The sequence below is a fragment of the Triticum aestivum genome, chromosome 6A (assembly GCF_018294505.1).
Source record: "Triticum aestivum cultivar Chinese Spring chromosome 6A, IWGSC CS RefSeq v2.1, whole genome shotgun sequence".
In the NCBI taxonomy this organism is placed as follows: Eukaryota; Viridiplantae; Streptophyta; class Magnoliopsida; order Poales; family Poaceae; genus Triticum; species Triticum aestivum.
The window spans coordinates 185,732,029-185,746,603 of NC_057809.1; positions in this window are offsets into that span (position 1 = coordinate 185,732,029).

Sequence of the window (14,575 nt, forward strand, 5' to 3'; positions counted from 1 at the left end):
TTCGGACTTTATTGCCGTATTACGGGTAAAACGAAGCCCCTAGCATATTTAAAGCATATCGCGGTGTACGGATGCCACTTGACAAAATAATTTCAATAAGAAATAATAGCAGATAAGCGTTATATAAATCCACATGTTGTATTTGAACAGTACGTCGATGCGTGTGAGTACAGGTAATGTGATAAAAAAAGAAATATGATTGTGGAACCTGCTGAGACCAGGGGAAAGAAGCTGTGTGCAGATCCGGAGTATAGTCGGATGGTCATCGCGGGGAATATCTAAGGATTCCCTTGCGCGTTCAAGCTGCTTCCATATCGCCAGTCCTAGTCTACGCAAAGTTGAACCTGCAAACAAAATGTAAGAAATGTTGTGTGCCGCAGAGCGGTTGAGTCGCGGTATGTGGCATGTCCTGGCTTTCGCCGGAGTGTTTAGTTGAGCTCTGGACGAGCTGGGTTATCTTGCCGCGAAGTAGTTCGAAATCCTTTGGCGGTGTCCGGGAGCCGGACCATCGACCCGAGGTTCGGTTGGAAGGTGCCACTTGTGGCTTCTGCTGTTAAAGCAGCGGTATACTCCTTGGTGCCAAGGGAAAGTTTGGCCCTGCCATTAACCGTGATGACTCCACGCGGACCGGGCATCTTGAGCTTACGGTGGGCATAATGTGGTACTGTGTTGCATCGAGCGAACGCAGTTCGTCCGAGCAGTGCCTGATAATCACCACGAAAGGGGACGATGTTGAAGATTAACTCTTCGGCGCGGTAATTGTCTGGTGATCCGAAGACTACCTCAAGGGCGATGGAGCCTGTACAGCTGGCCTCCACACCTGGTATAATACCGCTGAAGGTGGTTTTAGTGGGCTTTATCACTGAATGATCGATGCCCATCTTGCGCACTGTGTCCTGGTAAAGCTGGTTTAGACTGCTACCTCCATCCATAAGGACTCGTGTGAGGTGGAACCCGTCAATTATTGGGTCGAGGACTAGTGCAGCTGGATTACCCTGATTGTTGTTGACCGGACGATCCGTGTGGTTGAAGGTGATCGGCCCTAGTTTATATCGTGGGACGGCTGGTTCCGTTAAGTCGACATCCCTAAGGGTGTGCGTCCGGTCTGGGTTGGGAGTGTAGGTGCCGTTTACCACGTTCATTGTTTGGGTTTGCGGGGGAAATTCCTTTTGCCCTCCCGTACTCGGTGATCTGGTCTCCTCGTCGCCATCGTCGCTTTGAGACCCCTTATCTTTGTTTTTGGCACCTAACCTGCCGGCTTGTTTGAAGACCCAGCATTCTCTATTGGTATGATTGGCTGGTGTTCCTGGGGTGCCATGAATTTGGCATGGGCGGTCGAGTATGCGGTCCAGACTGGACGGACCCGAATTGTCATTTGTGAGTGGTCTGTTCTGCTGACTGCACGTAGAGCCCCTAAATCCGGCATTGACTATCGTATCTTCAGCGTTTCCTCCATTTTTGCGGTGCTTGTGTTTGTTGCGTCGGGGTTTGCCGTTGCTATCTGTGGCTTCTGATGTGCCAGGGTTGCTTGCTGCGTTGTTGCTACGGGCCAACCAGCTATCTTCGCCCGCGCAAAAGCGGGTCATTGATAACCCACAAGTATAGGGGATCGCAATAGTTTTCGATAAGTAAGAGTGTCAAACTCAACGATGAGCTAAAGGTAGAACAAATATTCCCTCAAGTTCTATCGACCACCGATACAACTCTACGCACGCTTGACGTTCGCTTTACCTAGAACAAGTATGAAACTAGAAGTACTTTGTAGGTGTTGCTGGATAGGTTTGCAAGATAATAAAGATTATGTAAATAAAAAGTAGGGGCTGTTTAGATAAAGAAACAATAAAGTAAATATAGCGAGTGTGGAAAAGTGGTGGTAGGAGTTGTAAAATTGCCCCTAAGCAATTGACTACTTTACTAGACCGATAGCAAGTATTATGTGGGAGAGGCCACTGCTAGCATGTCATCCCTGACTTGGAATTCTATGCACTTATGATTGGAACTATTAGCAAGCATTCACAACTACTAATGTTCATTAAGGTAAAACCTAACCAGAGCATTAAGGTATATTGGTCCCCCTTCAACCCTGTATGCATCAATTTCTATCCTAGGTTGAAGCTTATGTCACTCTTGCCCTCCAATACATAGTCCTATCAACATACAACTAACCCTAGGGTGTGATCCACGCGCGCAATCATATGATGGGCACCAAAGGATAGCAACATAACCACAAGCAAATTAAATCAATCATAGCAATTCATCAACCACCGATAGGACAACGAAAATCTACTCAGACATCATAGGATGGCAACACATCATTGGATAATAATATGAAGCATAAAGCACCATGTTCAAGTAGAGGGTACAGCGGGTTGCGGGTTGCGGGAGAGTGGACCGCTGTAGATAGAGGGGGAAGGTGATGGAGATGTTAGTGAAGATGGCAAAGGTGTTGGTGTAGATCGCGGTGATGATGATGCCCCCCGGCGGTGTTCCGGCGCCACCGGAAGTGAGGGGGAGAGAGAGCCCCTCCTTCTTCTTCTTCCTTGACCTCCTCCCTAGATGGGAGAAGGGTTTCCCCTCTGGTCCATGGCCTCCATGGCACATGAGGGGTGAGAGCCCCTCCGAGATTGGATCTGTCTCTCTGTCTCTCTCTGTTTCTGCATTCTCAGATTCTTCCCTTTCACCGTTTCTTATATTCCCGGAGATCCGTAACTCCGATTGGGCTGAAATTTTGACACGGTCTCTATCCGGAAATTAGCTTTCTTGCGACGAAAGAAGGGCACCAACCGACTTACGGGTGGCCCACGAGGGTCAGGGGCGCGCCCCTGCCTCATGGCCACCTCGGGCACCGTCTCGCGTGGATTTTTCTTCCCAAAAATCATATATATTCCAAAAAAATCTCCGTCGGTTTTTATCCCATTTGGACTCCATTTGATATGGATATTCTGTGAAACAAAAAACACGCAACAAACAGGAACTGGCACTGGGCACTGGATCAATATGTTAGTCCCAAAAATAGTATAAAAAGTTGCCAAAAGTATATGAAAGTTGTAGAATATTGGCATGGAACAATCAAAAATTATATATACGATGGAGACGTATCAGCATCCCCAAGCTTAATTCCTGCTCGTCCTCGAGTAGGTAAATGATAAAAAAAGATAATTTTTGATGTGGAATGCTACCTAGCATAATCTTGATCACATATCTAATCATGGCATGAATATTAAGATAGAGTGATTCAAAGCAATAGTCTATCATTTGACATAAAAACAATAATACTTCAAGCCTACTAATAAAGCAATCATGCCTTTTCAAAATAACATGGCCAAAGAAAGTTATCCCTACAAAATCATATGATCTGGCTATGCTCCATCTTCACCACACAAAATATTCATATCATGCACAACCCCGATGACAAGCCAAGCATTTGGTTCATACTTTTTAACGCGCTTCAGCATTTTCAACCCTCACGCAATACATGAGCGTGAGCCATGGATATAGCACTATAGATGGAATAGAATATGATGGTGGAGAAGACAAAAAGGAGAAGATAGTCTCACATCAACTAGGCGTATCAACGGGCTATGGAGATGCCCATCAATGGATATCAATGTGAGTGAGTAGGGATTGCCATGCAACGTATCCACTAGATCTATGAGTGTATGAAAGCTCCAACTGAAACTAAGTGGGTGTGCATCCAACTTGCTTGCTCATGAAGACCTCGGGCATTTGAGGAAGCCCATCATCGAAATATACAAGCCAAGTTCTATAATGAAAATCCCACTAGTATATGAAAGTGATAACTCAAGAGACTCTCTATATGAAGAACATGGTGCTACTTTGAAGCACAAGTGTGGTAAAAGGATAGTAACATTTCCCCTTCTCTCTTTTTCTCTCATTTTTTTCTCTTTTTTTCTTTTCTTTTTCTTTTTTTGTAGGCTTCTTTAGCCTCTCTCTCCTTTGGGGGGGGGGCCTTCTTTGGCCACTTTCATTTTGATAACCTCACATGGGACAATGTTCTAATAATGATGATCATCACACTTTTATTTACTTACAACTCAATATTACAACTCGATATCTTAGAACAAAGATATGACTCTATATGAATGCCTCCGGCGGTGTACCGGGATGTGCAATGGTCTAGCGTAGCAATGACATCAAAAAGGACAAGCCATGAAAACATCATGCTAGCTATCTTACGATCATGCAAAACAATATGACAATGAATGCTCAAGTCATGTATATGATGATGATGGAAGTTGCATGGCAATATATCTAGGAATGGCTATGGAAATGCCATGATAGGCAGGTATGGTGGCTATTTTGAGGAGAATTTATATGGTGGGTTTATGGTACCGGCGAAAGTTGTGCGGTACTAGACAGGCTAGCAATGGTGGAAGGGTGAGAGTGCGTATAATCCATGGACTCAACATTAGTCATAAAGAACTCACATACTTATTGCAAAAGTTTATTAGCCCTCGAAGCAAAGTACTACTACGCATGCCCCTAGGGGGATAGATTTGTAGGAAAATACCATCACTCATCCCCGACTGCCACTCATAAGGAAGACAATCAATAAATAAATCATGCTCCGACTTCGTTACATAACGGTTCACCATACGTGCATGCTACGGGAATCACAAACCTCAACACAAGTATTTCTACAATCCACAACTACCCACTAGCATGACTCTAATATCACCATCTTTATATCGCAAAACTATTGCAAGGAATCAAACATATCATATTCACTGATCTACAAGTTTTATGTAGGATTTTATGACTAACCATGTGAATGACCAATTCCTGCCATCTCTCTAAATAGATATAAGTGAAGCAAGAGAGTTTAATTCTTTCTACAAAAGATATGCCCACGCTCCAACAAATATAAGTGAAGCAAAAGAGCATTCTACAAATGGCGGTTGTCTATGTAAAGAGAAACATGCAATCCAAACTCCAAATGATATAAGTGAAGCACATGAAGCATTCTATAAAGCCATACTCAAAAGATATAAGTGAAATGCAATGAGCATTATATAAATCAACCAAGGACTATCTCATACCAGCATGGTGCATAAAAGAAAAATGAAAACTAAATGCAAAAGACGCTCCAAGATTGCACATATCGCATGAACGAAACGAATCCGAAAACATACCGATACTTGTTGAAGAAAGAGGGGATGCCTTCCGGGGCATCCCCAAGATTAGACGCTTGAGTCTCCTTGAATGTTTACTTGGGGTGCCTCAGGCATCCCCAAGCTTGAGCTCTTGCCTCTCTTCCTTCTTCTCACAACGAGACCTTCTCGGTCATCGAACACTTCATCCACACAAAACTTCAACAAAAAACTCGGTAAGATTCGTTAGTATAATAAAGCAAATCACTACTCTAAGTATTGTTGCAAACCAATTCATATTTTGTTTTTGCATTGTGTCTACTGTAGTATAACTTTTTCATGGCTTAATCCACTGATGTAAATTGATAGTTTCATCAAAACAAGCAAACTATGCATCAAAAACAGAATCTGTCTAAAACAGAACAGTCTGTAATAATCTGAACATTCACCATACTTATGATACTTGAAAAATTCTACCAAAATTAGGAAAAATAAACAATTTGTATAGGAAGACAGTTCAAAAAAAATCAGAACCATTTGACATTCCAGCAAAAAAATGTAAAATCGCGCACTACAGCCAAAGTTTCTGTCCTGCACCGTACAAACCATCAAGCAAATGTAAACATCCTAAAGGCAAACCTTGGCACATTATTTTTATAATACAATGGAATTGTACAAGGGGATAATTATTTTTATTTAAAAGTTTCTGTAATCAAGATTCACAAAGTTTCCGTGAGCATGAACAAAGTTCAAGGCTAGCTCCCACTTCAACAATGCTTGTCTTTCTCACTTTCGCTTTCCTTTTTGAAAAAGTTTTGGGTTTCCCTCTTTATTTTTGTTGTTTTTAAACTATATAAAAGCACTCAAAAGAAATAAATGACTCTCTAAAACTTCTGGGTTGTCTCCCTGGCAGCGCTTTCTTTAAAGCCATTAAGCTAGGCATATAGTGCTCAAGTAATGGATCCACCCGGATCCCAAGGTATATCAAAGCCAATTTTAATTAACAATGATTTGTAATTCAGTGGTGAGCACAAGGTAACATATATCATGTAATGACGAAGTCTAACTCTCTTCCTATGCATCAGCATGTCATAAAAGAACAATTCATGCACACAAAGTAAAGGCCAATGCATAGTATAAACAGTTTCTTGCAATTTTATCATATTGGAAACATAGAGAGGTGGAGATATAGTTCCTCTCTCATAATAATTGCAAGTAGGAGCAGCAAGCACATGCATATTATATTCATCAAAATCATCATGTGCAACGGTAAAAGGCAACCCATCAATATATTCCTTAATAAGAGCAAACTTCTCCAATATAGTGTAGTTGGGAGAATTCAAAAAGATAATAGGACTATCATGCGTGGGTGCAATAGCAACAATTTCATGTTTAACATAAGGAACTATAGCAAGTTCATCTCCATAAGCATAATTCATATTGGCATCTTGGCCACAAGCATAGCAAGCATCATCGAAAAGGGATATTTCAAGAGAATCAACGGGATCATAACAATCATCATAGCAATCATCCTTCGGTAAGCACGAAGGGAAATTAAACAATGTATGAGTTGAAGAGTTACTCTCATTAGAAGGTGGGCACGGGTAGCTAATCCGCTCTTCCTCCATTTGTTCTTCGCTCTCCTCCTCATCTTTTTCATCCAATGAGCTCACAGTTTCATCAATTTCTTCTTCCATAGACTCCTGCAAAATATTAGTCTCTTCTTGGACAGCGGGGTAGTCCTCAATATATGGTTCAACATAGGCATTAGAAGCATAATTATCATAGCAATATTTAAGTATGTCAAAATTTTCAGATTTGTAAAGAGTAGCATCATACTTTTCAATCAAAGAAGCAATTTCGTAAGCACCCTTAAAAGCAACAAATTCTTCAATTTGTTGAACATCATAGTAATTATAAACACCCTTATCATATGAAGATACGATTCCATTATCACTAAACTCACATTGATAGGGAAGGTGTTTCTTAGGGTTTTCAAAACAACAAGTAAAATCATATATTTCACATAAATTCCAAGCATAGCATTGCAAACGATGAATTTGACCCAGTAAAATTTTCCCTTCTTCAGATATTCGGTGTCGCACATAACAAGCATGCTATTCTAAAGATTTGCCCTCGACTAAGCTAGTTCGGGTTTCAGCACGAGCACATAGGGATCGAAGATGATCCAAGTAATAAGCTTCAGAAGTGTGATAGATTTTGAGTGGTTCTTCAACCATTGGTTTAGTAGGTACAACTAATTTTTTTTGGTATTTTGCGTTTCCTACCCATAACTATAGATAGAGAACAACTAAGAACAATAAATAAAAATTACTTAGTGATAAAGCAAACAAGCACACACGAGAATATTCACCCCACGCTATGACTCCCTGGCAACGGCGCCAGAAAAAGGTCTTGATAACCCATAAGTATAGGGGATCGCAACAGTTTTCGATAAGTAAGAGTGTCGAACCCAACGATGAGCTAAAGGTAGAACAAATATTCCCTCAAGTTCTATCGACCACCAATACAACTCTACGCACGCTTGACGTTCGCTTTATCTAGAACAAGTATGAAACTAGAAGTACTTTGTAGGTGTTGTTGGATAGGTTTGCAAGATAATAAAGATTATGTAAATAAAAAGTAGGGGCTGTTTAGATAAAGAAACAATAAAGTAAATATAGCAAGTGTGGAAAAGTGGTGGTAGGAGTTGTGAAATTGCCCCTAAGCAATTGACTACTTTACTAGACCGATAGCAAGTATTATGTGGGAGAGGCCACTGCTAGCATGTCATCCCTGACTTTGAATTCTATGCACTTATGATTGGAACTATTAGCAAGCATCCGCAACTACTAATGTTCATTAAGGTAAAACCCAACCATAGCATTAAGGTATATTGGTTCCCCTTCAATCCCGTATGCATCAATTTCTATGCTAGGTTGAAACTTCTGTCACTCTTGCCCTCCAATACATAGTCCTATCAACATACAACTAACCTTAGGGTGTGATCCACGCGCGCAATCATATGATGGGCACCAAAGGATAGCAACATAACCACAAGCAAATTAAATCAATCATAGCAATTCATCAACCATCGGTAGGACAACGAAAATCTACTCAGACATCATAGGATGGCAACACATCATTGGATAATAATATGAAGCATAAAGCACCATGTTCAAGTAGAGGGTACAGAGGGTTGAGGGAGAGTGGACCGCTGTAGATAGAGGGGGGAAGGTGATGGAGATGTTGGTGAAGATGGCGGAGGTGTTGGTGTAGATCGCGGTGATGATGATGGCCCCCGGCGGCGTTCCGGCGCCGCCGGAAGCGAGGGGGAGAGAGACCCCCTCCTTCTTCTTCTTCCTTGACCTCCTCCCTAGATGGGAGAAGGGTTTCCCCTCTGGTCCATGGCCTCCATGGCACGGGAGGGGCGAGAGCCCCTCCGAGATTGGATCTGTCTCTCTGTCTCTCTCTGTTTTTGCGTTCTCAGATTCTTCCCTTTCACCATTTCTTATATTCCCGGAGATCCGTAAATCCGATTGGGCTGAAATTTTGACACGATCTCTATCCGGAAATTAGCTTTCTTGCGGCGAAAGAAGGGCACCAGCCGCCTTACGGGTGGCCCACGAGGGTCAGGGGCGCCCCCCTGCCCCGTGGCCACCTCGGGCACCGTCTCGCGTGGATTTTTATTCCCAAAAATCATATATATTCCAAAAAAAATCTCCATCCGTTTTTATCCCGTTTGGACTCCGTTTGATATGGATATTTTGTGAAACAAAAAACATGCAACAAATAGGAACTGGTACTGGGCACTGGATCAATATGTTAGTCCCAAAAATAGTATAAAAAGTTGCCAAAAGTATATGAAAGTTGTAGAATATTGGCATGGAACAATCAAAAATTATAGATACGACGGAGACGTATCAGTCATGAGTGTCGTGAGGGCTGCCATGGATTTTGGCTTCTCTTGGCCGAGATGTCGGGCGAGCCACTCGTAACGGATGTTATGTTTAAAGGCCGCTAGGGCTTCGGCATCCGGACAGTCGATAATTTGGTTATTTTTAATTAGGAACCGAGTCCAGAATTTCCTGGCTGACTCTCCAGGTTGCTGTGTTATGTGACTTAAATCGTCAGCATCCGGTGGCCGCACATAAGTGCCCTGGAAGTTGTCCAGGAATGCGTCTGCCAGGTTCTCCCAGCTTCCAATGGAGTTTGCCGGCAAGCTATTCAGTCAATGCCGAGCCGACCCTTTGAGCTTTAGCAGGAGATACTTGATGGCGTGTAGATCATCCCCGCGGGCCATGTGAATGTGGAGGAAGAAATCCTCTATCCATACCGCGGGGCCTGTGGTGCCGTCATATGATTCAATGTTTACAGGTTTGTGGCGCCTCTGTGCCGGGCTATATCATGACGCAGTTCATACGAGTCTTGTCTGTTGTGTTTGGCCCGGCCGGATTTGCTTTTAGTACATCCGGTGTGACGGTTGTCGTCGCTCGCTGGGGCGCGGCCCCGTGATCCGTAGATCGATCTTTTATGTCCCGATTTGTTTTCCAATACTTCTCGCAGGTCCTGCGTGTTACCCCGGGCCTTGATATTTTTGTTTGACTGGCGACGGGGTGTGGTCTGGACTTCGGGCTGATATGTCGCTTTGTCTCGGCCACGAGGTGGCCGGTCAGCCGCATCATACGCTGGTGGTGTAGGCTTTCATGCTTCCTCCTCAAGTTGGGGTAGCAACCTGCACTTTGGGTAACTTTTGGTTGGGCACTCGAGTCCGTATTCCTCGGCTGCCAGTACCTCGGTCCATCTATCCTCTAGAAAATCTTGATCAGCTTGACGCTGCTATTGCTTTTTCTTCAGGCTTTCTGTTGTGGCTATAAGCCGGCGCTTGAAGCGCTCCTGTTCGACGGGATCCTCAGGCACGGTAAATTCTTCGTCGCCGAGGCTTGCCTCGTCATCGGAGAGGGGCATGTAATTGTCATCCTCCGATTCTCCGTCTGCGCATGTTCCTTGGGGCTAGCTTGCCCATCCTCCCGCTCGAAGTCTGGCTGGAGGGGATTGTCTTCGTCTTTGGCACTGTCCGCAGCGTTATTGTCTCTTGTGCCGGTATCGCTGCTTTTGCTATGGCGGGGCTTAGAGCGGCGTCGATGACGCCGGTGCTTAAATTGCTTCTCGAGGGGATTATCCTCCATTGCCTTATTGCCATCGCTTTCTTTGGGGGTGTCCACCATGTATATATCATATGATGAGGTGGCTGTCCAGCGCCTTGTGGGCGGTGGTTCCTATTCTTCTCCTGCATCGTCGTCCATAACGTCGATGTCTTTGGAGCCAAAATCAAGCATGTCGGTTAAGTCGTCGACAGTGGCTATTAAGTGGGTGGCGGGTGGGGAATGAATTTCTTCGTCGTCCGCTTCCCACCCAAGCCGGACATAGTTCGACCAAGGGTCTCCTGACAAGGAGAGAGACCTCAATGAATTTAGTACGTCGCCCAAGGGCGAGTACTGAAAGATATCCGCGGAGGTAAACTCCATCATCGGTGCCCAATCAGATTCGATATGCACGGATGCAGGCGGATCGGAGCCTGTGGCCGGGGACGAATCCAAGGGTCCGGCAACACAGGTCTCACAGGAGGTGAAGTTAGTATTCGTCTCTATCGCTGCTGGGTGTGCGGCCTCCATGGTGGGGTCCATCCACCCGTCCTCGGACGGCACAATCTACTCCGGTTTGAGGGCCAGAGTAGCCACAGGTGTGATCTCCCGAACACCGTCCGGCGGCAGAGCTAAGTCATACTCGTCGCGACTGTGCAGCGCACCTGACATGGGCTCGAATTCGTCGAAGATCAAGTCTCCGCGGGTGTCGGCAGTATAGTTCAAGCTTCCAAACCTGACCTGATGGCCAGGGGCGTAGCTATCGATTTGCTCCAGATGGCCAAGCGAGTTGGCCCGTAGTACGAAGCCGCCGAATACGAAGATCTGTCCGGGGAGAAAAACCTCACCCTGGATCGCATCGTTGCCGATGATCGAAGGAGCCATCAAGCCTTACGGTGACGACACAGTGGAACTCTCAATGAAAGCACCAATGTTGGTGTCAAAACCGGCGGATCTCGGGTAGGGGGTCCCGAACTGTGCGTCTAAGGCGGATGGTAACAGGAGGCGGGGGACACAATGTTTACCCAGGTTCGGGCCCTCTCGATGGAGGTAATACCCTACGTCTTGCTTGATTGATCTTGATGATATGAGTATTACAAGAGTTGATCTACCACGAGATCATAGAGGCTAAACCCTAGAGGTTAGCCTATGATTATGATTATTCTTATCCTACGGACTAAACCCTCCGGTTTATATAGACACCGGAGGGGGCTAGGGTTACACAGAGTCGGTTACAAGGGAGGAGATCTACATATTTGAACTGCCAAGCTTGCCTTCCACGCAAAGGAGAGTCCCACCCGGACACGGGACGAAGTCTTCAATCTTGTATCTTCATAGTCCAACAGCCCGGCAGAAGGATATAGTCCGGATGTCCGAGGACCCCCTAATCTAGGACTCCCTCACTTATCACACCCGATCATCACATGGTGTCTTGGCACGACGAACTTTGGCATTGGTGCATACTCAGGGAGAACACTTTTACCTTGAAATTTAGTGAGAGATCATCTTATAATGCTACCGTCAAACAAAGCAGAATAAGATGCATAGTGGATAAACATCACATACAATCAATATAAGTGATATGATATGGCCGTCATCATCTTGTGCCTTTGATCTCCATCTCCAAAGCATCGTCATGATCACCATCATCACCGGCGCGACACCTTGATCTCCATCGTAGCATCGTTGTCGTCTCGCCAACTATTGCTTCTACGACTATCGCTACCGCTTAGTGATAAAGTAAAGCAATTACAGGACGATTGCATTGCATACAATAAAGCGACAACCATATGGGTCCTGCCAATTGCCGATAACTCTGTTACAAAACATGATATTCTCATACAATAAATATAGCATCATGTCTTGACCATATCACATCATAACATGCCCTGCAAAAACAAGTTAGACGTCCTCTACTTTGTTGTTGCAAGTTTTACGTGGCTGCTACGGGCTGAGCAAGAACCGTTCTTACCTATGCATCAAAACCACAACGATAGTTTGTCAAGTTAGTGTTGTTTTAACCTTCTCAAGGACCGGGCGTAGCCACACTTGGTTCAACTAAAGTTGGAGAAACTGATACCCGCCAGCCACCTGTGTGCAAAGCACGTCGGTAGAACTAGTCTCACGTAAGCGCACGCGTAATGTCGGTCTGGGCCGCTTCATCCAACAATGCCGCCAAACCAAAGTATGACATGCTGGTAAGCAGTATGACTTGTATCGCCCACAACTCACTTGTGTTCTACTCGTGCATATAACATCTACGCATAAACCTGGCTCGGATGCCATTGTTGGGGAACGTAGTATTTCAAAATTTTCTTACGCACACACAAGATCATGGTGATGCATAGCAACGAGAGGGGAGAGTGTCGTCCATGTACCCTCGTAGACCGTTAAGCGGAAGCATTATAACAACGCGGTTGATGTAGTCATACGTCTTCACGATCGACCGATCCTCAACACCGAACGTACGACACCTCTGTGTTCAGCACACGTTCAGCTCGGTGATGTCCCGCGAACTCACGATCCAGTAGAGCTCGGGGAAGAGTTTCATCAGCACGACGGCGTGGTGACGATGTTGATGAAGCTACCGACGCAAGACTTCGCCTAAGCACCACTACGATATAACTGAGGTGGATTATGGTGGAGGGGGGCACCGCACACGACTAAGAGATCAACAGATCAATTGTTGTGTCTTTGGGGTGCCCCTACCCCCGCATATAAAGGGGGGAGGACGAGAGGGCCGGCCAGGGAAGAGGCGCGCCCAAGGGGGGGCAATCCTACTCCAAGTAGGTTTGCCCCCTCCCTTTCCTATTCCAAGAAGGAGAAGGGGAAAGGAGGAGGTGGAGAGAAGGAAGGAGAGGGGGGCCGCCGCACCTTCTCCTTGTCCAATTCGGATTGGGGCAAGGGGGGCCATGCGCCACCTCCTGGCTGCCCTCTCTCTTCTCCACGAAGGCCCATAAGGCCCAATAGCTTCCCGGGGGGTTCCAGTAACCCCCGGTACTCTGGTATATGTCTGAAACCTCCCGGAACCCTTCCGGTGCCCGAACATAGTCATCCAATATATCGATCTTTATGTCTCGACCATTTCGAGACTCCTCGTCATGTCCGTGATCATATCCGGGACTCCGAATTACCTTCGGTACATCAAAACACAAAAACTCATAATATCGATCGTCACAAAACTTTAAGCGTGCGGACCCTACGGGTTCGAGAACTATGTAGACATGACCGAGACATGTCTCCGGTCAATAACCAATAGCGGAACCTGGATGCTCATGTTGGTTCCTACATATTTTACGAAGATCTTTATCGGTCAAACCGCATAACAACATACGTTGTTCCCTTTGTCATCGGTATGTTACTTGCGCGAGGTTTGATCGTCGGTATCTCAATACCTAGTTCAATCTCGTTATAGGCAAGTCTCTTTACTCGTTCCCTAATCCAACATCCCGCAACTAACTCATTAGTCACATTGCTTGCAAGGCTTATAGTGATGTGCATTATCGAGAGGGTCCAGAGATACCTTTCCGACAATCGGAGTGACAAATCCTATTCTTGATCTATGCCAAATCCACGAACACCATTGGAGACACCTTAAAGCACCTTTATAATCACCCAGTTATGTTGTGACGTTTGGTAGCACACAAAGTGTTCCTCCGGTATTCGGGAGTTGCATAATCTCATAGTCATAGGAACATGTATAAGTCATGAAGAAAGCAATAGCAGTAAACTTAAACGATCAAGTGCTAAGCTAAAAAAATGGGTCAAGTCAATCACATCATTCTCCTAATGATGTGATCCCGTTGATCAAATAACAACTCATGTGTATGGTTAGGAAACTTAACCATCTTTGATCAATGAGCTAGTCAAGTAGAGGCATACTAGTGACACTATGTTTGTCTATGTATTCACACATGTATTATGTTTCCGGTTAATACAATTCTAGCATGAATAATAAACATTTATCATGAAATAAGGAAATAAATAATAACTTATTATTGCCTCTAGGGCATATTTCCTTCAGTATGCCAGCGCCTTGTGGAGTGTGCGGCCGAGGATGCCCCACTAGATGCGATGCCCGTCGCTATTCTTCACGCCGCCCACCACCGGCGCCCCTTTCGTGGACGCCAGCTGCTGCGCCTGCCGGCGCTGGAAGTACGCCGCCCATGACGCGTGGTTGTCGGCGGCGTACTAGGGAGGGCGCGTTGCTCCTCCGCCAGAGACGCCCGCACGCGGTCAACCTTGGCGGCGAAGATGCCGGGGCGCGCATCGACGTCGGGCACCGGGGGGATAGGGACACCCCCGTTGCTGAGCCTCCAC